A 26095-nucleotide genomic window follows, 5' to 3' on the forward strand; every position below is an offset into this window, starting at 1 on the left:
TGTTGTAATATTTTTCTTATGTTTGTAAATATTTTTTTATTTTCTGTAACTTAGTTCTTTTTTATTTTTTGTACTTTAGCTAGTTTATTTAATTGTATTTATTTGTAGGAATTGTGTTTAATTAATTTATTGATAGTGTAGTGTTAGGTTAATTGTAGGTAATTGTAGGTAGTTTATTTAATTATTTTATTGATAGGGTAGTGTTATGTTTAATTATATCTTAGGTTAGGATTTATTTTACAGGTAAATTTGTTATTATTTTAACTAGGTAACTATTAAATAGTTCTTAACTATTTAATAGCTATTTTACCTGGTTAAAATAATAACAAAGTTGCCTGTAAAATAAATATTAATCCTAAAATAGCTATAATATAATTATAATTTATATTGTAGCTATATTAGGATTTATTTTACAGGTAAGTATTTAGCTTTAAATAGGAATAATTTATTTAATAAGAGTTAATTTATTTCGTTAGATAAAAATTATATTTAACTTAGGGGGGTGTTAGTGTTAGGGTTAGACTTAGCTTTAGGGGTTAATACATTTATTAGAATAGCGGTGAGCTCCGGTCGGCAGATTAGGGGTTAATAATTGAAGTTAGGTGTCGGCGATGTTAGGGAGGGCAGATTAGGGGTTAATACTATTTATGATAGGGTTAGTGAGGCGGATTAGGGGTTAATACATTTATTATAGTAGCGCTCAGGTCCGCTCGGCAGATTAGGGGTTAATAAGTGTAGGCAGGTGTCGGCGACGTTGAGGGGGGCAGATTAGGGGTTAATAAATATAATATAGGGGTCGGCGGTGTTAGGGGCAGCAGATTAGGGGTACATAGGGATAACGTAGGTGGCAGCGATTTGCGGTCGGAAGATTAGGGGTTAATTATTTTAAGTAGCTGGCGGCGACGTTGTGGGGGGCAAGTTAGGGGTTAATAAATGTAATACAGGGGTCGGCGGGGTTAGGGGCAGCAGATTAGGGGTACATAAGTATAACGTAGGTGGCGGTCGGCAGATTAGGGGTTAAAAATTTTAATCGAGTGGCGGCGGTGTGGGGGGACCTCGGTTTAGGGGTACATAGGTAGTTTATGGGTGTTAGTGTACTTTAGGGTACAGTAGTTAAGAGCTTTATAAACCGGCGTTAGCCAGAAAGCTCTTAACTCCTGCTATTTTCAGGCGGCTGGAATCTTGTCGTTAGAGCTCTAACGCTCACTTCAGAAACGACTCTAAATACCAGCGTTAGAAAGATCCCATTGAAAATATAGGCTACGCAAATGGCGTAGGGGGATCTGCGGTATGGAAAAGTCGCGGCTGAAAAGTGAGCGTTAGACCCTTTAATCACTGACTCCAAATACCAGCGGGCGGCCAAAACCAGCGTTAGGAGCCTCTAATGCTGGTTTTGACGGCTACCGCCGAACTCCAAATCTAGGCCTAAGAAACCAAAGGTCATTAAGGGCTGAGTCATTTATACCTTTGCCAAAGGCCAGTAAGAAGAGCTAGTGTAAATCCACAGTTCCGGCACCCAGTGATACCTAAACACTACTGCCTATTCTAATAATCAGCTGACTTCAACCCTGCTCCCCCCCATTTCCCACTGTCCTTAAAGTCAGCGGGTCATATCCATCTCCCTTTTCCCGAGATCACTCTGTGAGAGTACCTCCCCTGGGGAGTGGGGTCTCCCAGGATACGCACCCTCCGACAAAGACATATACCACTTTTAAACCCAGAAATGTCACAACGAAGGGTAGTCAAGTCAGACAAAGTACCAAAGACGCCTCAAAAGTCACAGGAGGTTGTCAATGCCTTTTTCAAACAGACAGAAAAGAATAAACAAAAAATCGGATCATCCACAATACCTCACAATGCTCCCGAAGATAGAGAAGAGGACTCTGAGAATTCCAGATGTTCGACACCAGAAGCAAATGGAGCCACTGAAGACCCACCTATAACATATAGCGCAATTGCTGCCCTAATAGATCAAGTTAAGACTTGCATAAAGGAGGAATGCGCAGACCTGAAAAAGGACATTTCTGATCTGAGCCACAGAGTAGACTCTTTAGAAGAACATGAGTTTGTATTCTCGCAAAAGATGGCAGATCTAACCTCAAAAGTATCACACCAACAGCAAAATTTCGCAGAGATGGAAGATAAGATCGATGATCTCGAAAATCGCACGAGACGCAATAATCTGCGTTTCAGAGGGATACCTGAGACGGTACAAAATAACGAGATACAAGAATTTTTGCAGGGTCTTTTTTCAGAACTGGCAACTGTAGGAAATATGGAAATGTCAAATATCACTCTAGATAGAGCGCACAGAGCTCTGCGCCCTAAGCTTGATGCTGATTCTCCACCAAGGGATATCATCGTCAGATTCCAAAATTATCAACACAGAGAAGATATATACTCTCTAGCTAGGAAACAACAAGCGGTATCATACCAGGGGTACCGCATCCAGATCTTTCAGGACTTATCTACAAGGACTTTGCAGAAAAGAAGAGAGTTTTCTAGCCTGACTCTTCATCTTCGACAACTAAAGATCCCATACAGATGGGGCTTCCCCACCTCAGTGATCTCTACCAAAAATGGAACTAGATGCGAATGCCGAAACCTCTCTGATGTTGGCAAGTTCTGCAATATACTCGGAATACCTCCCCCTGACGTTGATCCGGAACAGTCACATCATAGGTTCTTAGCAGAACGAACAGCCTCAAAATCACAGAGGAGACCCTGGCCACTGAAATCCACGAACCAAGTCAAAAGAAAACAGGACAGTTTGGCTGATAATGACCCGAATCAACCAGGATGATTACAATGTGACTTCTTGCATTCAGTTTTACCATAAAGGGGGCTCCCTTTGTTCCCCTTTTGTTTAGTGAGCAATCTTAGGTTGAGTTGGGATACAGCTCAATTTTCATTCAGGACATTTAACCCTTGGACTGTTGCAGCACTGCAAGGACTAAACCAAGAGGTGGCAAGTATATTCTATGTTATTAGTATGTGGAAATATGCATAAGGTTATGCTAACTAAATATACATTGTCTAGTGCTGATGTTACAACAGTTTGATGCATTTGCTGTTTCATGACGTTTTGAGTTGGGATACAGCTCAATTTTCATTCAGGACATTTAACCCTTGAAATATGCATAAGGTTATGTTAACATTGTCTAGTGCTGATGTTACAACAGTTTGATGCATTTGCTGTTTCATGACGTTTTGCTTCCCAGGTTATATGCTTACATGATTTGTCATCTACTAGAGTTGTTAATATGTTACACTAAGCTTATGACCATGGACATCACTAATTAGTTTTTCCGAGTTAGATCGGATACTTCCTATATCCTCGTTCGCCTGTATGTTTGGTCTGATAGAAGGGGAGGAGGCAAGATGTGGTGAGATCAACTATGGGTGTCCTTAATGCCTGGAGATAGTCCAGGAAAGATAAGATATATTAAGGTTCACTGTGGTAAAGATTGTAAATGTAAATTTAAAAGTGTGCCTAACTCCCCATGTATACGGATCTGATTATCTACAAACTGAACTGAATAATTCATTGTACTGTTAAGTGTGAGTTAATGTAACCCCAGCTGATAAGATTACTATTACTCATTTGACACAATGCTGAAGATCACGCTATCCATTTATTTAGCTACCCGGTATGTTAATATGCCTCCATTGTTGAAAGTTTTTTTTTCTCAAAGTTCATAAAATTTGATCTGTAAATCAATCCATTTTCCTGTTTGAGGTATCCTCAGATAATATATTCAGTTATACCCTATCCTAAGGGTTTGTTTAGTTTCTCCCCTCTTTTTCTCTCTCCTTCCCTCTGATCTTCCCTCCCTCCCCTCAGGTATAGGACTTCAAATACTAAACAGAAGTATAAAGACATATAGAACTGGTGCTCTTGAATAAGCCCACTAGACTGTAAAGATGGTCAATATCACGGTAGCGAGTCAAAATGTTAAAGGATTCCTATCCGCTGAAAAACGTTCAATAGCATATTTTGACTTCCATAAGAAGGGTGCAGATGTAGTTATGCTTCAGGAAACCCATTTCAAGAAAAGAAATGAACCCCAATTGGCTACCAGATATTTTGACAAACATTATCTCGGGTCAGGGCAGGGTAGGAAAAATGGTGTATGTATCTCTATTAAAAGAAACGTCCCCTTTGAATTGCTGCAGAAACACTCGGACAGAGAGGGCAGACTACTGATTCTAATAGGGATGCTATATGGCACCGTAGTTACTTTGGTCAATGTCTATGCCCCAAACAGACCCACGCCCCTCTAATTCTACAGATCAGTTATAAATAAAGTACTGGATGTTTCAAGAGGCCCAATTATCTTAGGGGGGGATTTAAATTTTACGATGCAACCTTCTCTAGACAACTCTACAGGGACATCCTATTTTAGTAACAAAATTATAAAGGCCAACTGTACTGCTCTGTATTCTATCTCTTTATTTGACACATGGAGAGTTGCGCACCCTACACAGAAAGACTACACGTTCTTTTCTCACCCCCAGCATTCCTACTCTAGGTTAGATTACATAATGTGTAGCCAAATGCTTTTAACTAACCTAACACAATCCAAAATTATTCATATTCCATGGTCAGACCATAGCATGGTTATATCTACATTCCAATGGCCTTCCAAACCAAAAAATACTTTAAATTGGAGACTGGACGAGACCATATTGACGAATCAAATAACCATAGAAGAGCTAACTAAAGCAACTGATGAATTTTTTCTAAATAATAAACCAGAAGATACGTCTGCCAGTAACAACTGGGAGGCATACAAATGCTACATTAGGGGTTACTTAATAAAGCATACGGCTAACATTCGGAAAGAAAGACTGGCCTACTATATGTCCCTGACCAATAATCTGGCTAGTGCAGATAGGTTACATAAAACGGACCCTACCTCCACCCAAAAGCTCACAGACCTCACATCAGCGAGAGAATGCCTCTTATTCAAAAACCACACTTAAGAGCATTGACTACTAAGGCTAAATTCTTTGCAGAAGGCAACAAAGCCGGTCGCTTACTGGCAAGATCACTTAAAAAGCAAAAATACAACTCATTTATCAGAACTATTTCGCATCCATCCGGTAGGTTAGCAAGCAAACATGATGAAATAGCAGACACTTTTGTATCCTACTACACAAAATTATACAACCTTAATCCCAACACTTCACAAGATAAAGCTGACGACATTTCCCGCTACCTCAACACATTAGTGACCCCAAAAGTCTCAGAGGAGGATAGTCATATACTTGATGCCCCTATAACGATCCAAGAAATTTCTAATACTATTAGGTCACTTCCAAATGGGAAGTCCCCTGGCCCGGACGGATTGCCGGCCAAATTCTACCAAATTTTCCAATCACAATTAAACTCTCCCTTACATGCGCTTTTCACTTCAATAGATAAAGGAGATGCCTTCTCTGCTTCCCTACTGGAAGCAACTATCACAGTAATTCCTAAAGCTGACAAAGTGGGGACCCTGGTGGGTAACTATAGACCTATTTCACTTCTCAATATTGACATTAAGATATATGCTAAAATTCTATCGAATCGCCTTAATAAAGTGCTGCCAAAAATTATACATCCAGATCAAGTGGGCTTTGTCAGAGGTAGAGAGGCAAAGGATAACACGATCAGAGTCCTGCATACACTTCAGACCTCAGACAAAGATAAATCCCCTCTGGTGCTTCTGTCAACGGATGCAGAGAAGGCCTTTGACAGGGTCAGCTGGCAATTTATGTGGGGGGCCCTGTCAAAATTTGGCTTCTCCGAAGCCTTTGTGACCAGGGTTCAGGCACTGTATTCTGGCCCACAAGCCAGAGTGCGGGTGAATGGCACTACTTCCCAATCCTTCCCGATAACAAACGGTACCCGCCAGGGGTGCCCGTTGTCACCTCTACTGTTTGCTATTACAATAGAGATCCTAGCAATTAATATCAGAGCTAATGAGGATATTTTGGGATTACAATATAATCATATACATCAGAAATGTTTACTTTTTGCAGACGATGTCATTTTTACCCTAAAATCACCCTCTACTACACTACCAGCGTTGCTCAAGACTTTAGATGACTATGGTCAGGTCTCCAACTTCTCCATTAATATGGAGAAGTCGGGGATATTATTACTGAATTTGCCTCAACGAGATACCGACTTTGTAAAATACCATACATCATTTTGAGTAGCTGATAGACTCAAGTATTTAGGGCTAATATTACCACACAATTATCAGGATTTATTTCAGTTTAATTACATCTCCCTCCAAAACTCAGTTAAAACCCTATTGGAAGGCTGGCACAAGCAGGGACACCTATCTTTGCTAGGAAGGGTCAATACCATAAAAATGATGATAATTCCAAAATACTTATTCCTCCTTCAGACCTTGCCAATGGCCTTACCGATTTCTTATCTGAGAGGCCAACAGAAATTAATTAACTCTTTCATCTGGTCTTAAAAAAAATCTAGAATCTCCCAACAAACGCTTTACTTACATAAAGACGACGGTGGACTTAATGTCCCCAACCTCTTAAATTATTATAGAGCTGTACACATGGCCAGGGTGGTTGCCTGGACACACTCCTCTCAATCTGCCATATGGGTGCAGGTTGAAAGCTCCCTACTGAAGGGTAAATGCATGAGGGACTTAGCATGGACTCCCAAAGGTTACAGGCCACCCCTAGCATATGAAAATGACTTCATCAAGGCCACTCTCACTGTATGGGATCAAGTTTTAGCACACAGGTCAGGAATCTCTACTCCCATTTCACCTCTTACCCCTATACTAGGCAACCAAATCTTTCTGCAGAACACTAATTTCACCCATACTAATGAGGTGGAGCACCTCCATAACCTACCAGTATACCTACTGATAGATTCAGGACGGATCAAAGATAGAACACGGTTGTGTGACGAACTAGGACCACCTTTCCATAAATGGTACTCGTATCTACAGAAACGTCACGCGCTTTATGACAACACACTTAAGACTAATACACTCAGACCGCTAACAGCATTTGAGAAATTATGCATAAACCCCGATATCTCACGAGCTCACCTTTCCCTAACATATAAAATGCTGAGGGGGTCTTTCCTAGAAGCAAAGTGTGGAAAACAGCACCAACAGATATGTGGCTTGTGGGGCACGGAACCCAGGATCTGCCTTATCCTGCAAATACTTCAAGTAGCAAAAAAGATTTGTTCCAGCCACCAATAGTTAAAAAACCTTTATTTCTTCACAGAATGGATATGAAATGTCTAATGTTGAAAAGGTTGATGCACAGGTTGATTCACATATTGTTTTTAAAGGTTTAAATAAATCATTACATGATATTACACACCAGAATTCACAGTATAACACACAGCACTTAGAAGAGAATTTAATTTTTAATTTGTCTAATTTGAAAATGACAAAAGAGCAAGAAACAGCTCTTAATAAAGGATTATCCTATTGCCTAGAGAATTATTGTGATGAATTTAAAATTCAACAAGATCTACAGAGGTTCTATAGGAAACTGAGGCTAAAGATTTATTTCTCTATGCAAAGGGATAACATAAATGACACCAACACAATTAATAAAATAAAGTTTAATGACATTAGGCACTTTGGTCTATCTAAAAAAAGCACTTTTTCACCAGCATCCACACATAGTGCAGCCACATATGTTAATCTTGTACAGAGGGAAGTGGACAACTTATTTAAAAGAGAGAAAAAAAGAAAATTGGTGCAAAGAAATAGGAAAAATAATAAAGAGGATATGTCAGCCGTTAGATCTCTGAGAGAGAATAAAAATATAATCATCAAAGAGGCCGATAAGGGCGGCGCCATTGTGATTTTAAACAAATCTGATTATATAGATGAGATCAATAGGCAACTAAAAGATACCCAAGTTTATGAAATACTGACTAGAGATCCCACCATACAGATTAATAAAGGGATAAATAACATCTTAACTCTGGCTACACAAAGAGATATTATAACAGACAAGTTTAAGGAGGCCTTATATGTAACAGATCCAATTAGGCCAGTAATATATGTACTACCAAAGGTACATAAATCCTTAAGAAATCCCCCAGGACGCCCTATTGTGGCAGGGATGGGTTCAGTATTTTCTAATATTTCCATCTTCTTGGATAAAGTATTGCAGCCTTTAGTTAAGAACACTACATCTTACATTAGGGACACTAATGATTTTTTGGCTAAATTACAGGACTTAGGACATGTAGGTGATAAATGTATTTTGTTTTCATTAGATGTCTCAAGCCTTTACACATCTATCAAACATACAACAGGGATCTCATCTGTGGAACATATGCTTAGATCTAGTAAGAGTTATACTGAGGCAGATATCTGGTTTCTAATAGAACTTCTATCTATTATTCTTTATCAGAATTATTTTCTGTTCATGGATACATATTATCTGCAGAAACAGGGTACAGCAATGGGCTCCAACGTTGCCCCCTCATACGCCAACATTTTCATGAATAGCTTTGAGGAATACTTTGTGTACCCTCATGGCTTGTTCCAGCTCTATGGCGCCTCCTGGTGGAGGTACATTGATGACGTGTTTGGCGTGTGGGGGGGGTGACGTTGGTAGCCTATTGTCCTTTGTTGAAGATCTTAACAATTCTGTCAATGGATTAAAATTCACTTTAAATATGAGTGAAATTGGAATTGAGTTCCTAGACACCTATGTATACTTTAAGGATGGTTTCTTAAAAACAGATATCCATACAAAAGATACAGATAAGAACAACATATTGAAATATGGAAGTCACCATCCAGATAGTATCTTCAGGGCCATTCCAAAGAGCCAATTTTTAAGGGTTAAACGCATAGTGTCTGAGGAGAATAGATGCAAGCAAAGGTTGGAGGAGATGGCTGACAAATTTATCAATAGAGGGTATCCAATATCACTAATTAAGGAACAACTAGATGTAGTTAACAATAAAGAATTACCTAAAAGGTACAAAAGTAAAGAAACAGATCGTCTAGTGTTTGTAACACAGTTCAATGAATTTAGTCAGAAGATCAATGGTATTTTAAGAAAGCATTGGCACATCCTAAGGGACTGTAACCCTCAAGTGAATGAGTTTAAAGAAAATTTTATGACAGCATACAGAAGAAATAGAAGTATCAAAGATAGCCTTGTACATTCAGATATAGGCAGTAACAGATTGAACATACAGAAGACTATAGGCCCTAGGAGAGATGGATGTTATCCCTGTTTGAACTGCAGTAACTGCAGTTCAATGATTAAAGGCGAATATTTCTCTCACCCCACAAATGGTAGAAAATACAAAATTAATAAATATCTTACTTGCAGGTCATGTTACTGTATTTATTTGATCAAGTGTCCATGTGGTCTGATCTATTTGGGCGAGACCTGTAGAGAGGTAAGGGAGAGGATAACAGAACATAAGTCCAATATTAGATGTAAGAACAAAGAGGCTCCTGTATCCTCTCACTTCCTCTCTATGGGTCATAACATCAGCCAGCTCAGATTCCAAATAATTGAACAGATTGAGAGACCAAGGAGGGGGGGTAATAGAGAACATATACTAAAAACAAGAGAGATGTTTTGGATATACAAATTGGAAAGCTTAATACCTAAGGGTATGAACAAAGAATTCGATTGGAGTTTGTTTTACTAAATATTTGTTTTTCCTAAAACATCTCTATGAATATGTAAATCTTCCCTTTCTAATGGGCTGAGTATCATGATACCTGCATTTCTTTAATCTAAAATAATTTTCTAACAACCCCTTTTAATGGGCTGAGTAAAATTGAAGGGAGATTTTTTTGGAAAAATTTTTTTTTACAAAAATTATCTTTACACATAAAAAGACTAAAGAGAAAAGTAAAAGATTATTTTCAAAATAGGCCTACAGTGTTCAAATTGACAGTAATCCATATAATCTTTAGCAGCAATTTTTTGAAATCAACTCTAAAATGAAAGAGTCCAAATTAACATTTAAATAACAAGTAGACAGCAATGGCATATCTGCATATTGTGCGTAAGATTTCTTCTATTTTAATTTTGTACATATGATTTTATCTATTAACATTGTTTGATACTTAAACCTTTTCAATGTGACTATTCAGAATGCTTTTTTTCAATAGGAATATATATGTTAGATGGCCACAAGATGGCAGTGATACAATAATGAGTAGTCACATGACAACAGGTGAACAATTGACCAGGTGTAAAGTATTTAAATGATGAATCAGTGTATGTTCAGTATACATGACTAAGGACCTATAGCAGGTCTGAAACGTTGTATGTTTGTCAAAAGACCCTATATGAAGAAATAAAGGTTTTTTAACTATTGGTGGCTGGAACAAATCTTTTTTGCTACTTGGGGTCTTTCCTAGGGCAACGTCCTGCCTTTACAGGGAGGTGGGAGGCGGAGATTCCAGAGATAATCACAGATGACGACTGGAAGGTTAGCTTTAAGATGTCACACTCAGTGTCCACCTCAGCCTCGCTGTCTGAAATGAATTATAAGATACTGACTCGCTGGTATCTGACACCAGAGAGGATTAGGCATATTTATCCCACTGCATCCTCAGCCTGCTGGAGGCGATGTGGAGAAGTGGCCACCATGTTACATATCTGGTGGGATTGTCCGATCCTGTCCGGGTTCTGGAAGCAAATTGAATACAGTGTTAACAAAATATTAGGCCTCCATATTGCCTTTGGCCCTAAACTGGTTTTGCTTAACATCTTACCCCAAATACAGTGTTTGTACCGCACTAAGCTACTTCAAATAATGCTGGCCTGCGCAAAACGGCTGATTCCCAGATTGTGGAAAACCCAAAGTGTTCCGACTCAAGCACAATGGCTAGCAGAAGTAGAACATACTCTAGCACTAGAAAAACAATATTCTTACTCTATGGGAAAACAGGATAACTTTGCAGACTTGTTCTTTATATGGGAACAAGGTATCATTAATTTAGACTAGAAGACAGAAAATCCTAACAAATATAGTGGTTAGAAGTAATTTTACCAGAGAAATATTGAAGTCCCCCCTTCCCCTCTTACACCTCCCTCTCTGCCCCCCTTTTTCTCTCTTGGATACACTCTAATCGACAGACACTTATTACTATAGTTGCTTTATATGGAAAGATTACAGGAAAATGTCATTTATTTTCAATCTTATGATAATGTGATTTTTATATAAAATGTTTCAATTGTTGACATTGTTATGTATTATATCTGTTTCTGGAACATGTTGTTTAAAATCAATAAAAATTATTGAATATAAAATAAACATAAAATAATATACAACATAGATCGGAACAGCCAATAGAATGCTAGCTCAATCTGATTGGCTGATTGGATCAGCCAATTGGATTGAACTTGAATCTGATTGGCTGATTCAATCAGCCAATCATATTTTTCCTACCTTAATTCCGATTGGCTGATAGAATCCTATCAGCCAATCGGAATTCGAGGGACACCATCTTGGATGACATCCCTTAAAGGAACCTTCATTCGTCGGGAGTCGCCGGAAGAAGAGGATGGATCTGCGTCGGCTGCTTCAAGATGGTCCCGCTCCGCGCCAGATGGATGAAGATAGAAGACGCCGCCTGGATGAACATGTCTACCGGTCTGGATGTCCTCTTCTTGCCGGATAGGATGAAGACTTCGGAGCCTCTTCTGGACCTCTTCTTGCCGAAAAGGATGAAGACTTCGGACCCGCTTCTGGACGGATCGGTGATACCCGGCGTGGTGAAGATAAGGTAGGGAGATCTTCAGGGGCTTAGTGTTAGGTTTTTTAAGGGGGGTTTGGGTTAGATTAGGGGTATGTGGGTGGTGGGTTGTAATGTTGGGGGGGTATTGTATGTTTTTTTTACAGGCAAAAGAGCTGATTTCTTTGGGGCATGCCCCGCAAAAAGCCCTTTTAAGGGCTGGTAAGGTAAAAAAGCTGTTAACTTTTTATTTTAGAATAGGGTAGGGCATTTTTTTATTTTGGGGGGCTTTGTTATTTTTTTTAGGGGGCTTAGAGTAGGTGTAATTAGTTTAAAATTCTTGTAATCTTTTTTTATTTTTTGTAATTTAGTGTTTGTTTTTTTTTGTAATTTAGTTTAGTTGATTTAATTGTAGATAATTGTAGGTAGTTTATTTAATTAATTTATTGATAGTGTAGTGTTAGGTTTAATTGTAACTTAGGTTAGGATTTATTTTACAGGTAATTTTGTAATTATTTTAACTAGGTAGCTATTAAATAGTTATTAACTATTTAATAGCTATTGTACCTGGTTAAAATAAATACAAAGTTGCCTGTAAAATAAATATAAATCCTAAAATAGCTACAATATAATTATTCGTTATATTGTATCTATATTAGGTTTTATTTCACAGGTAAGTATTTAGCTTTAAATAGGATTAATTTATTTAATAAGATTTATTTTATTTTGTTAGATTTAAATTATATTTAATTTAGGGGGGGTGTTAGGGTTAGGGTTGGACTTAGCGTTAGGGGTTAATACATTTATTATAGTGGCGGCGAGGTCCGGTCGGCAGATTAGGGGTTAATAAGTGTAGGCAGGTAGCGGCGACATTGGGGGGGGGCAGATTAGGGGTTAATAAATATAATATAGGGGTCGGCGATGTTAGGGGCAGCAGATTAGGGGTACATAGCTATAATGTAGGTTGCGGCGGTGTACGGAGCGGCAGATTAGGGGTTAAAAATAATATGCAGGGGTCAGCGATAGTGGGGGCGGCAGATTAGGGGTTAATAAGTGTAAGGTTAGGGGTGTTTAGACTTGGGGTACATGTTAGGGTGTTAGGTGCAGACTTAGGAAGTGTTTCCCTATAGGAAACAATGGGGCTGCGTTAGGAGCTGAACGCTGCTTTTTTGCAGGTGTTAGGTTTTTTCCAGCTCAAACTGCCCCATTATTTCCTATGGGGGAATTGTGCACGAGCATGTTTTTGAAGCTGGCTGCGTCCGTAAGCAACGCTGGTATTGATAGTTGAAGTGGCGGTAAATATGCCTGTACGCTCCCTTTTTGGAGCCTAACGCAGCCCTTCAGAGAACTCTAAATACCAGAGTTGTTTAAAAGGTGCGGGGGAAAAAAAACACGCGTAGCGAACGCACCCCTTCTAACGCAACACTCTAAATCTAGCCATAAATTATCTAAAATAAAAAGTTATTCCTATTCTAATACCCCCTTAAAATTAAAAAAGCCACCCCAAAATAAAAACACCCCCTAATCTAAGAATTAACTACCAATACCCCTTAAAAGGTCCTTTTGTAGGGCATTGCCCTAAAGTGATCAGCTCTTTTTCTAAAAAAAAACCAAAGTCCCCACTAACAATGCAACCCCTCACCCACCCATCCCCCCCAAAATAAAAAAAAAAAAAAAAAAACCTAATCTACCCACTAAACCCCAAATAACTACTCACCATCCCTGAAGTCCGGACATCCATCTTCTTCCAGGCGGCGAAAAGTCTTCATCCAGGCGGCGAAGGTCTTCTTCCAGCGCGGGACCATCTTCAATCTTTATCCCGGTGGCGCGGATCGTAGGCGGATTGGCGGCGGTGCAGACATCTGACTCAGAGGATCCTTTTCATACGATTGTCCACCGCACACTGAAGATTGAATAAGAGGAACTCATTTTACATTGGGGTACCTTGCATTCCTATTGGCTGAAAATTTCAAATCAGCCCATAGGATGAGAGCTGTTTAAATATAAGCCAATAGGAATGCAAGGTACCCAAATTAAAAAAAAAACGTACATTTGTGCCAGTTTGGTTTTGGAAATATTTATTATTATATTTGATCAGACACCGCCCACTTTGCACCCCACATTATAAAATTTGAAAAACAAATATAACATTTGCTTGTGCTGTGTTTGTACGTTAGTGCCGCATTTGTGCTGTTTAAATCTCAGTTATGTCTTTTTTTTTTTGTTTTCAAGTTATTAAAGGGACAGTATACAGCAATTTTGATTTAACTGCATGCAATAGACACTACTATAAAGAATAATATGCACAGATACTGATATAAAAATACAGTATAAAACCTTTTAAAATCTTACTTAGAAGCTTCCAGTTTAGCAATGATAAAAAGGTTAGGCTGAGACACCTGCATATTAAAAAACCCTTTACACAAATAAAAGCAAGCTGGAGTAGGTAGACAACAGTCTACTTCCAAAAACTTTAGGGTTTGGTTAGGAGAAATTTAATAACATGGATTGTAAAGTAGGCGGTGTTTGATCATATATAATGCTCAATATTTCCAAAACCAAACTGGCATAAACGTTAATTTTTTTTTAGCACAAATCAGCAGAGTCTCACACAAACAAATGAATTTGTTTTTAAAATGTAATAATGTGTGGTGCAAAGTGGGTGGAGTTTGATCAAATATAATGCTTAATATTTCCAAAACCAAATTGGCACAAACAAACTTTTTTGCGGCACAAATCAGCACAAATGCAGCACAAACAAATAGTATATTTGTTTTTATGAAAATAAAAGTTAACAACAACAAATGGGAGCGCCCTGTATATTACATAAAGACAATATGAAGTGCAAATTATACAAATATATATCTATATATACGGTATATATATATATATATATATATATATATATAAGATAGAACCACATATATATAAAATGTATATATATGGTATAATACAATGAGAATATAATTATAAATGGGACATGAAGACTCAAAAAAGGATATGTTTCCTATAGGAAATCTCCAGGATATAGAACGAGTGATAGGGGGTTGCAGCCTCTTCACAAAACACAGCACTGGAGGCTGGATACAACTAAATAAAAAAATATTTTAGGAAAACTAATTATATTGACTTGAACTAGAGAGAATTCATCAGAATGAGCATTGAATTCATTCTAAAGAAAAACTATTTTCTATTTGAATTCTATTTGCAAGTAACAGGCACCGCAATGGGTACCAAATTCGCACCCAATTTTGCGAATTTGTATATGGGATGGTGGGAGGAGATGTATATCTTTAAAGATAACCCATTTACATCCCGTATAGTCAAATGGTGTTGTTTTATAGACAACGTCTTAATCATTTGGCAAAGATCGGAAAAAGAAATAATGGATTTGGTTACCTATGTGAATTGTAATCTGTTTAATCTTAGATTTACCGAGTCACATAATGTAGATTCAATTACCTTTTTAGATCACACTTTGTCACACAGAGATTGTATGGTTACTACAAGTTTATTTAGGAAAGAGACGGACACTAACGACTATTTGCATGCGAAAAGTGGCCACCATCATAAATGGATTCGTAACATCCTGTTTGGGCAGTTCCAAAGGGTTAGGAGGAACTGCACAGACGTGGATACATATGAAAAAGAGTCACAAGTTTTGATCAATAGGTTTTTGAGTAAAGAGTATGGTGTTTCATTAGTACACAATGCTTATACTAGAGCTAAAAACCTAAATAGAATGGATTTAATAAAAAAGAAACAGAGAAATAAACAACTTACTCAAGACCAACCTCTTTTTATCACAAAGTTTAATCGAGCATCACGCCAGATAGAAAATATTTTCAAAAAGCACTGGCCTATTCTTTTACAAGACCCAATTTTAAAACAGGTTTTATCTGAGAGACCACAAGTTATCTTTAAGAAAAAACAAAGTTTAAAGAACATTCTAGCTCTCATTAAATTGAGGGATAGATTGTATGGTTACTACAAGTTTATTTAGGAAAGAGACGGACACTAACGACTATTTGCATGCGAAAAGTGGCCACCATCATAAATGGATTCGTAACATCCTGTTTGGGCAGTTCCAAAGGGTTAGGAGGAACTGCACAGACGTGGATACATATGAAAAAGAGTCACAAGTTTTGATCAATAGGTTTTTGAGTAAAGAGTATGGTGTTTCATTAGTACACAATGCTTATACTAGAGCTAAAAACCTAAATAGAATGGATTTAATAAAAAAGAAACAGAGAAATAAACAACTTACTCAAGACCAACCTCTTTTTATCACAAAGTTTAATCGAGCATCACGCCAGATAGAAAATATTTTCAAAAAGCACTGGCCTATTCTTTTACAAGACCCAATTTTAAAACAGGTTTTATCTGAGAGACCACAAGTTATCTTTAAGAAAAAACAAAGTTTAAAGAACATTCTAGCTCTCATTAAATTGAGGGATAGTGAGAAAAATTTAAATTGGTTACAAAAAAGATCCAAAGGTTTCTTTAAATGTGGGAGGAAGGGGTGTCTTAGTTGTACTCATTATGACTCTGACCCAACACATTTCTATTCACTTAGAGATGAGAAAAAATATGAAATCCAAGAAGCAATCAATTGTAAAAGCACTCATGTGGTATACCAACTCTCCTGTTCGTGTGGCAAAATCTATATAGGAAGAACAAAACGTAGCCGTAAGCAATTGATAAAGGTATCCTCACACATGGGGTATAAGCTCATTTTTTTTAATTTCACAACCAAGACCCTAGTAGCCTTAAAGTTAAAGCAATTGAACGAGTTACATTAGACACTAGAGGTGGAAACTGACTCATTACCCTTAGACGCAGGGAAACCTTTTGGATTAGAACTCTAGGGTCAATGGAACCACTAGGGATGAATAGGGAAATTGATCTTGCAGCCTTTTTAATAGACAATTAAATCTTTTTAAAAATGTCTTATATTTTTAGGATGTATGTATGAATTATAAATTGATAAAGTGTTTTCCAATTGATTATGATATATTTTTAGCTGAGAATATGTGTTTTTGTGTTCAATTGTATACATAGACACATAATGGGCCTACATTAAACTTCTAGTAAAATTACATTCAGGAGTAACAATGGTCTATATGTATATGTATACAGTTATACACCAATGTTCTTATTTTTAATTAATTAATCATTTATTTATTCTGTTCCGAGGTGTATGTGTGTGTATGTATAAAATATATTTGGCACAACATGATGTTACTTATAAAATGTATTTATAATTATTTATTATTTATTTATTATCTTTTGCTGTAAGAGATACATGGTCTGAGAGGAATTAATTCTTGATTTGTGAACATCACTTTTTTATGATGTTTATAATTTATAATCTGGCACACACATATGCAATGTGGGGTTGCAGTTTATAAAGATATATACACACACACATATATATATATATATATATATATATATACACAGGGAGTGCAGAATTATTAGGCAAATGAGTATTTTGACCACATCATCCTCTTTATGCATGTTGTCTTACTCCAAGCTGTATAGGCTCGAAAGCCTACTACCGATTAAGCAGATTAGGTGATGTGCATCTCTGTAATGAGAAGGGGTGTGGTCTAATGACATCAACACCCTATATCAGGTGTGCATAATTATTAGGCAACTTCCTTTCCTTTGGCAAAATGGGTCAAAAGAAGGACTTGACAGGCTCAGAAAAGTCAAAAATAGTGAGATATCTTGCAGAGGGATGCAGCACTCTTAAAATTGCAAAGCTTCTGAAGCGTGATCATCGAACAATCAAGCGTTTCATTCAAAATAGTCAACAGGGTCGCAAGAAGCGTGTGGAAAAACCAAGGCGCAAAATAACTGCCCATGAACTGAGAAAAGTCAAGCGTGCAGCTGCCAAGATGCCACTTGCCACCAGTTTGGCCATATTTCAGAGCTGCAACATCACTGGAGTGCCCAAAAGCACAAGGTGTGCAATACTCAGAGACATGGCTAAGGTAAGAAAGGCTGAAAGACGACCACCACTGAACAAGACACACAAGCTGAAACGTCAAGACTGGGCCAACAAATATCTCAAGACTGATTTTTCTAAGGTTTTATGGACTGATGAAATGAGAGTGAGTCTTGATGGGCCAGATGGATGGGCCCGTGGCTGGATTGGTAAAGGGCAGAGAGCTCCAGTCCGACTCAGACGCCAGCAAGGTGGAGGTGGAGTACTGGTTTGGGCTGGTATCATCAAAGATGAGCTTGTGGGGCCTTTTCGGGTTGAGGATGGAGTCAAGCTCAACTCCCAGTCCTACTGCCAGTTTCTGGAAGACACCTTCTTCAAGCAGTGGTACAGGAAGAAGTCTGCATCCTTCAAGAAAAACATGATTTTCATGCAGGACAATGCTCCATCACACGCGTCCAAGTACTCCACAGCGTGGCTGGCAAGAAAGGGTATAAAAGAAGAAAATCTAATGACATGGCCTCCTTGTTCACCTGATCTGAACCCCATTGAGAACCTGTGGTCCATCATCAAATGTGAGATTTACAAGGAGGGAAAACAGTACACCTCTCTGAACAGTGTCTGGGAGGCTGTGGTTGCTGCTGCACGCAATGTTGATGGTGAACAGATCAAAACACTGACAGAATCCATGGATGGCAGGCTTTTGAGTGTCCTTGCAAAGAAAGGTGGCTATATTGGTCACTGATTTGTTTTTGTTTTGTTTTTGAATGTCAGAAATGTACATTTGTGAATGTTGATATGTTATATTGGTTTCACTGGTAAAAATAAATAATTGAAATGGGTATATATTTGTTTTTTGTTAAGTTGCCTAATAATTATGCACAGTAATAGTCACCTGCACACACAGATATCCCCCTAAAATAGCTATAACTAAAAACAAACTAAAAACTACTTCCAAAACTATTCAGCTTTGATATTAATGAGTTTTTTGGGTTCATTGAGAAAAAAACACAACTTGCCTAATAATTCTGCACTCCCTGTATATATATATATATATATATATATATATACATATATCTTTAGCTCTGACTATTAAACAGATCACTATGAAGATCTACAGGGAGTGCAGAATTATTAGGCAAGTTGTATTTTTGAGGATTAATTTTATTATTGAACAACAACCATGTTCTCAATGAACCCAAAAAACTCATTAATATCAAAGCTGAATAGTTTTGGAAGTAGTTTTTAGTTTGTTTTTAGTTATAGCTATTTTAGGGGGATATCTGTGTGTGCAGGTGACTATTACTGTGCATAATTATTAGGCAACTTAACAAAAAACAAATATATATCCATTTCAATTATTTATTTTTACCAGTGAAACCAATATAACATCTCAACATTCACAAATATACATTTCTGACATTCAAAAACAAAACAAAAACAAATCAGTGACCAATATAGCCACCTTTCTTTGCAAGGACACTCAAAAGCCTGCCATCCATGGATTCTGTCAGTGTTTTGATCTGTTCACCATCAACATTGCGTGCAGCAGCAACCACAGCCTCCCAGACACTGTTCAGAGAGGTGTACTGTTTTCCCTCCTTGTAAATCTCACATTTGATGATGGACCACAGGTTCTCAATGGGGTTCAGATCAGGTGAACAAGGAGGCCATGTCATTAGATTTTCTTCTTTTATACCCTTTCTTGCCAGCCACGCTGTGGAGTACTTGGACGCGTGTGATGGAGCATTGTCCTGCATGAAAATCATGTTTTTCTTGAAGGATGCAGACTTCTTCCTGTACCACTGCTTGAAGAAGGTGTCTTCCAGAAACTGGCAGAAGGACTGGGAGTTGAGCTTGACTCCATCCTCAACCCGAAAAGGCCCCACAAGCTCATCTTTGATGATACCAGCCCAAACCAGTACTCCACCTCCACCTTGCTGGCATCTGAGTCGGACTGGAGCTCTCTGCCCTTTACCAATCCAGCCACGGGCCCATCCATCTGGCCCATCAAGACTCACTCTCATTTCATCAGTCCATAAAACCTTAGAAAAATCAGTCTTGACGTTTCAGCTTGTGTGTCTTGTTCAGTGGTGGTCGTCTTTCAGCCTTTCTTACCTTGGCCATGTCTCTGAGTATTGCACACCTTGTGCTTTTGGGCACTCCAGTGATGTTGCAGCTCTGATATATGGCCAAACTGGTGGCAAGTGGCATCTTGGCAGCTGCACGCTTGACTTTTCTCAGTTCATGGGCAGTTATTTTGCGCCTTGGTTTTTCCACACGCTTCTTGCGACCCTGTTGACTATTTTGAATGAAACGCTTGATTGTTCGATGATCACTCTTCAGAAGCTTTGCAATTTTAAGAGTGCTGCATCCCTCTGCAAGATATCTCACTATTTTTGACTTTTCTGAGCCTGTCAAGTCCTTCTTTTGACCCATTTTGCCAAAGGAAAGGAAGTTGCCTAATAATTATGCACACCTGATATAGGATGTTGATGTCATTAGACCACACCCCTTCTCATTACAGAGATGCACATCACCTAATATGCTTAATTGGTAGTAGGCTTTCGAGCCTATACAGCTTGGAGTAAGACAACATGCATAAAGAGGATGATGTGGTCAAAATACTCATTTGCCTAATAATTCTGCACTCCCTGTAGTGTGGTTGATAATTGTTTTACACACATAAATATACAGAATTCCTTATTCCCCCAAAAAAAGAAATATTCATTTTAATCAAGTATTTTATTATAAATCACTAAACGAATATTGTATATACATTTTTAAACTTATACAATGTTACCAATAGTTTGATCAGATAGATTAACTTGGTCCCGTTTGTATGACAGACTGCGCATGTACTGGTTATTCTCCCTAACAAATTAAAGATTATTTGATTGGGACAATGGTATTATGTGCTCTCTATACTTCTTGCATAAATAGACGGTTTATACGTAGTGTGGGCAGCCTCTGACGAAGTAGGAAGACGTCCTACGAAAAGCGTTAGGCCATGCCCACCGTCCTTACACAACGCCACAAGCATCAGCTGTTTTGGAGCCGGCATTTCATCTAGCAGCTGGTGTAGTATTCACTGGCGTTTTTTATGCACTTTTCGAACGTTGAATTGCTATACATTTTGTACTGTGTCCATACTGAATAACACTGATACGGATACACAGTGACTCCTTTCTCATATGGGACAATCATTACTGATTGAAGGAGTTTCGGTCTGAATGATATATTCCATTCCAAACACAGACTACTACTGAATGGTTATCACCTTTTACGTGCTTTTACATACCTCATATGTTTGAAGGTTTATAGTGTGAGTGTGCATTTGTGTTATAATAAATTCTATTTGTTTTATTGTACTTCACTTAGAGGGGTTTGCGCCTTTCTTTTTCTTTGCTTGTTTTTATATATTTGTTTTTAAAATGTAATAATGTATGTTGCAAAGTGGGCGGAGTTTGATCATATATAATGTTGAATATTTCAAAAACAAAACTAGCACAAATGTTCAATTTTGCTGCACAAATCAACACAAAGGTAGTACATACAAATGGTATATTTCTTTTTAAAATTTTTTGATGTGGGGTGCAAATTGGGTGGAGTTTGATCATATATAATGCTCAGTATTTAAAAAAAGAAATTGGCACAAATGTTTGCTTTTGCTGCACAAATCAGCACAAATGCAGCACATACAAATGGTATATTTGTTTTTTTAAATGTAATAATGTGGGGTGCAAAATGGGCAGAGTTTGGACAAATATAATGCTCAATATTTCAAAAAAACGAAACTGGCATCCATTTTCGATTTTGCTGCACAAACCCAAACCAGCACAAACGTTAATTGTTTTTTTTTTAGGAACCCCCCCCCCCGAATCTCAGCACAAACAAATTTTGTTTGTTTTTAAAATTTAATAATGTGGAGTGGGCAGAGTTTGATCATATATAATGCTTATATATCGAAAACGAAACTGGCACTAATGGTAATTTTTCAGCACAAATCAGCAGAAACACAGCACAAATGAATGGTATATTTTTATTCACATTTTAAAAACATACACCTAGATTACGAGTTTTGTGTATGAGGCTATGTGGTGCTAACGAGCAGTTTATGCTCACCACTCACAGACAGCGCTGGTATTACAGGTTTATACAAACCTGGCGTTAACCGCAAAAAAGTGATCGTAGATCAAAATTTTGCTCCACATCTCACCTCAATACCAGCGCTGCTTACGTTAGCGGTGAGCTGGCTGAACGTGCTCGTGCACGATTTCCCCATAGGAATCAACGGGGAGAGCCGGCTGAAAAAAACCCTAACACCTGCAAAACAGCAGCGTTTAGCTCCTAACGCAGCCCCATTGATTCCTATGGGGAAAATACATTTATGTCTACACCTAACACCCTAACCTGAACCCTGAGTCTAAACACCCCTAATCTTACACTTATTAACCCCTAATCTGCCGCCCCCGACATCGCCAACACCTGCATTATATTGATTAACCTCTAATCTGCCGCTCCGGACACCGCCGCCACCTACATTATACTTATGAACCCCTAATCTGCTGCCCCCAACATCGCCGACACCTACATTATATTTATTAACCCCTAATCTGCTGTCCCCAATGTCGCCGGAACCTACCTAAATTTATTAACCCCTAATCTGCCACCCCCAACGTCCCGCCACTATATTAAAGTTATTAACCCCTAAATCTAAGTCTAACCCTAACACCCCCTAACTTAAATATAATTTAAATAAATCTAAATAAAATTACTATTATTACCTAAATAATTCCTATTTAAAACTAAATACTTACCTATAAAATAAACCCTAAGATAGCTACAATATAACTCTTAGTTACATTGTATCTAGCTTAGGGTTTATTTTTATTTTACAGGTAAGTTTGTATTTTTTTTTAACTAGGTAGAATAGTTATTAAATAGTTATTAACTATTTAATAACTACCTAGTTAAAATAAATTAAAATTTACCTGTAAAATAAAACCTAACCTAAGTTACAATTACACCTAACACTACACTATAATTGAATTAATTCCCTAAATTAAATACAATTAAATAAAATTATCTAAAGTACAAAAAAAACAAAACACTAAATTACAGAAAATAATAAACAAATTACAAGATTTTAAAACTAATTACACCTAATCTAATCCCCCTAACAAAATATAAAAGCCCCCCCCACCAAAAAAAATCCCTACCCTACACTAAATTACAAATAGCCCTTAAAAGGGCCTTTTGCGGGGCATTGCCCCAAAGTAATCAGCTCTTTTACCTGTAAAAAAAGTACAAATCCCCCCCCCCAACATTAAAACCAACCACCCACACAACCAACCCTACTCTAAAACCCACCCAATACCCCCTTAAAAAAACTTTACTCTAACCCCTTGAAGATCAACTTACCGGGAGAAGTCTTCACCCAACCAGGCCGAAGTCCTCAACGAAGCCGGGAGGAGTCTTCATCCAAGCCGGGTGAAGTGGTCCTCCAGACGGGCAGAAGTCTTTATCCAGACGGCATCTTCTATTTTCATCCATCTGGCGCGGAGCAAGTCCATCTTCAAGACATCCGGTGCAGAGCATCCTCTTCCATCGAAGTTTTCTTACTAAATGACGGTTCCTTTAAGTGACGTCATCCAAGATGGCGTCCCTTCAATTCCGATTGGCTGATAGAATCAGCCAATCGGAATTAAGGTAGAAAAAATCCTATTGGCTGATGCGCCAGATGGATGAAGATAGAAGATGCCGCCTGGATGAAGACATCTGCCCATCTGGAGGACCTCTTCTGCCCGTCTGGAGGACCACTTTGCCCGGCTTGGATGAAGACTTCTCCTGGCTTCGTTGAGGACTTCGGCCCAGTTGGGTGAAGATGTCTCAAGGTAGGGTGATCTTCAAGGGGTTAGTGTTAGGTTTTTTTAAGGGGGGATTGGGAGTTTTAGAGTAGGGTTGGGTGTGTGGGTGGTGGGTTTTAATGTTGGGGGGGTATTGTACTTTTTTTCAGGTAAAAGAGCTGATTACTTTGGGGCAATGCCCCGCAAAAGGCCTTTTTAAGCGCTATTCGTAATTTAGTATAGGGTAGGGCTTTTTATTATTTTGGGGGGCTTTTTTATTTTATTAGAGGGATTAGATTAGGTGGAATTAGTCTAAAAACTTGTAATTATTTTGTTATTTTCTGTAATTTAGTGTTTTTTTTGTACTTTAGATAATTTTATTTAATTTTATTTAATTGCAGTTAATGTAGGTAATTAATTTAATGATAGTGTAGTGTTAGGTGTAATTGTAACTTAGGTTAGGTTTTATTTTACAGGTACTTTTGTCTTTATTTTAACTAGATAGTTATTAAATAGTTAATAACCATTTAATAACTATTGTAGCTAGTTAAAATAAATACAAACTTGCCTGTAAAATAAAAATAAATCCTAAGATAGCTACAAATACCTGATAATAATAATAATAAAAATATCTTAGTTTTTATTTTATAGGTATTTAGTTTTAAATAGGAATAATTTATTTCGATTTCGTTAAATTATATTTAAGTTAGGGGGTGTTAGGGTTAGTGTTAGACTTAGGTTTAGGGGTTAATACATTTAATATAGTGGCGGCGGTGTAGGGGTGGCAGATTAGGGGTTAATAAATATAATGTATGTGGCGGTGGGCTCCGGGAGTGGTGGTTTTGGGGTTAAACACTTTATTTAGTTGCAGCGGGGTCCAGGAGCGGCAGGATAGGGGTTAATAACTTTATGTAGGTGGCAGCGGTATAGGGGGCAAAAGATTAGGGTTTAATATGTATAATGTAGGTGGCGGTAGGCTCCGGGAGCGGCGGTTTAGGGGTTAATAACTTTATTTAGTTGCGGCGGGGCCCGGGAGTGGCGGGATAAGGATAAAAACAGTTAGTATAGTGTGGGTGTTTAGTGAAAGGGTACCAAGAAAGCTGTAAAAAAGCCGAAGAGCAGCGAGATCGATGACTGTTAGTTAACAACAGTCCGCTGCTCATCGGCCCGTACTTGGTGCGCAGCTTTTTGACAGCTTTTTTACAGCTTTTTTGATCATTTTGGAGAACGTATTCAGGTCCACGGCAGCGATGTTAGGCGATCTTAGGCGAGTGTATTGGTGCCGTCTAATGCAGGTAAGTTGACGGCTTGATAAATAGAGGCCCTTGACTTAGTCCTGGGCTTATCGTTATTTGGCCAAATGCTGTAACTAACTCTTCCATTTTGTATTTAATCTAGCTTTGTGCTTGCAAGAGAGTGCCAGACTTTTTAAGTGGGGGCTTACTAGAGAATCTGTATGCATGCTCCTTGCTTTGAATGGATAGCACAGGGTGTGCGCATCACAAAATAACACTGGAAAATGTAGTGCTCTTGGAAACCTGAAATAAAGTGTAAATTGCTTGAAAAAAATGCATAACAGCTCACATATATAGTATCTTAAAATAAAGTATTTCACTCATATTTATACATATTAAATACAAAATAAACATTTATTATTAAGGAATACAGTATATGACAAGGTGTTGGAATGGGAGTGAAACTTCTTTTTTTTATTGATTAACCAATCATTTCAGCATGACTCTATTAAATCCTGTATTGAACATGTGTATTCCAGGAAGCTGAAACACGTCAGATCTTTTTTCTAAATACTGTTTTTTACCTGGACATATGGCCTAAATAAAGTTTATACTATTTTTCTATTGGTGGAGCTTATTTTTTTTTTTTTTAGTTTATTTCAAATTGTTGGACTGGGATGGGCTAAAAGATGTATATGTATGTGAGTATATTTGTATGTGTGTATGTATAAATGTGTACAAATTTATGTATGTACAGTATTTGTGCAGTGTTTTAAACTTATATTTAAAAAATTATAAAATCGTAGTTTAAAAGATATGGAAGAACTCCACTATTTGACCTTCAGCTTATCGCTTACGGGGCGAGATTACATATGTGGTGTTGCCCGCAAAAGCCGGTTTTTAGTCCGGTATTGCTATCACATATACGGCACCGCATATAAATGAGGCACGTATATTTTAGCCATCGCCTCCTAATTTTACTCCCATAAACTAACAAAGAACCTCATCGCAAGTCGGTATCATATGTTCAGGGCAAGGATTTACGCAGCAAAAATGGAAAATTTTAATCCATTTTCACCTCGCCACACATAGGCAGCCACAGCAAGCCTTGCGCTGAATATAAGAGCACCGTAACTCCCTGGAAGTTCTAACTAACACCTAACGCATGCGCCATATCTACCTGTCAACTGTCATCCCCCCACCGCAATAACTAAATAAAATCTATTAACCCCTAATCCACCAACCCCCACAATGCAAAATATCTAATTAACCTATTAACCCCTAAACTACCAACCCCCCACAATGCAATATACCTAATAAAGTGATTAACCCCTAAATCGCCATCCC

This window comes from Bombina bombina, chromosome 4 (assembly GCF_027579735.1).
Source record: "Bombina bombina isolate aBomBom1 chromosome 4, aBomBom1.pri, whole genome shotgun sequence".
NCBI lineage: Eukaryota > Metazoa > Chordata > Amphibia > Anura > Bombinatoridae > Bombina > Bombina bombina.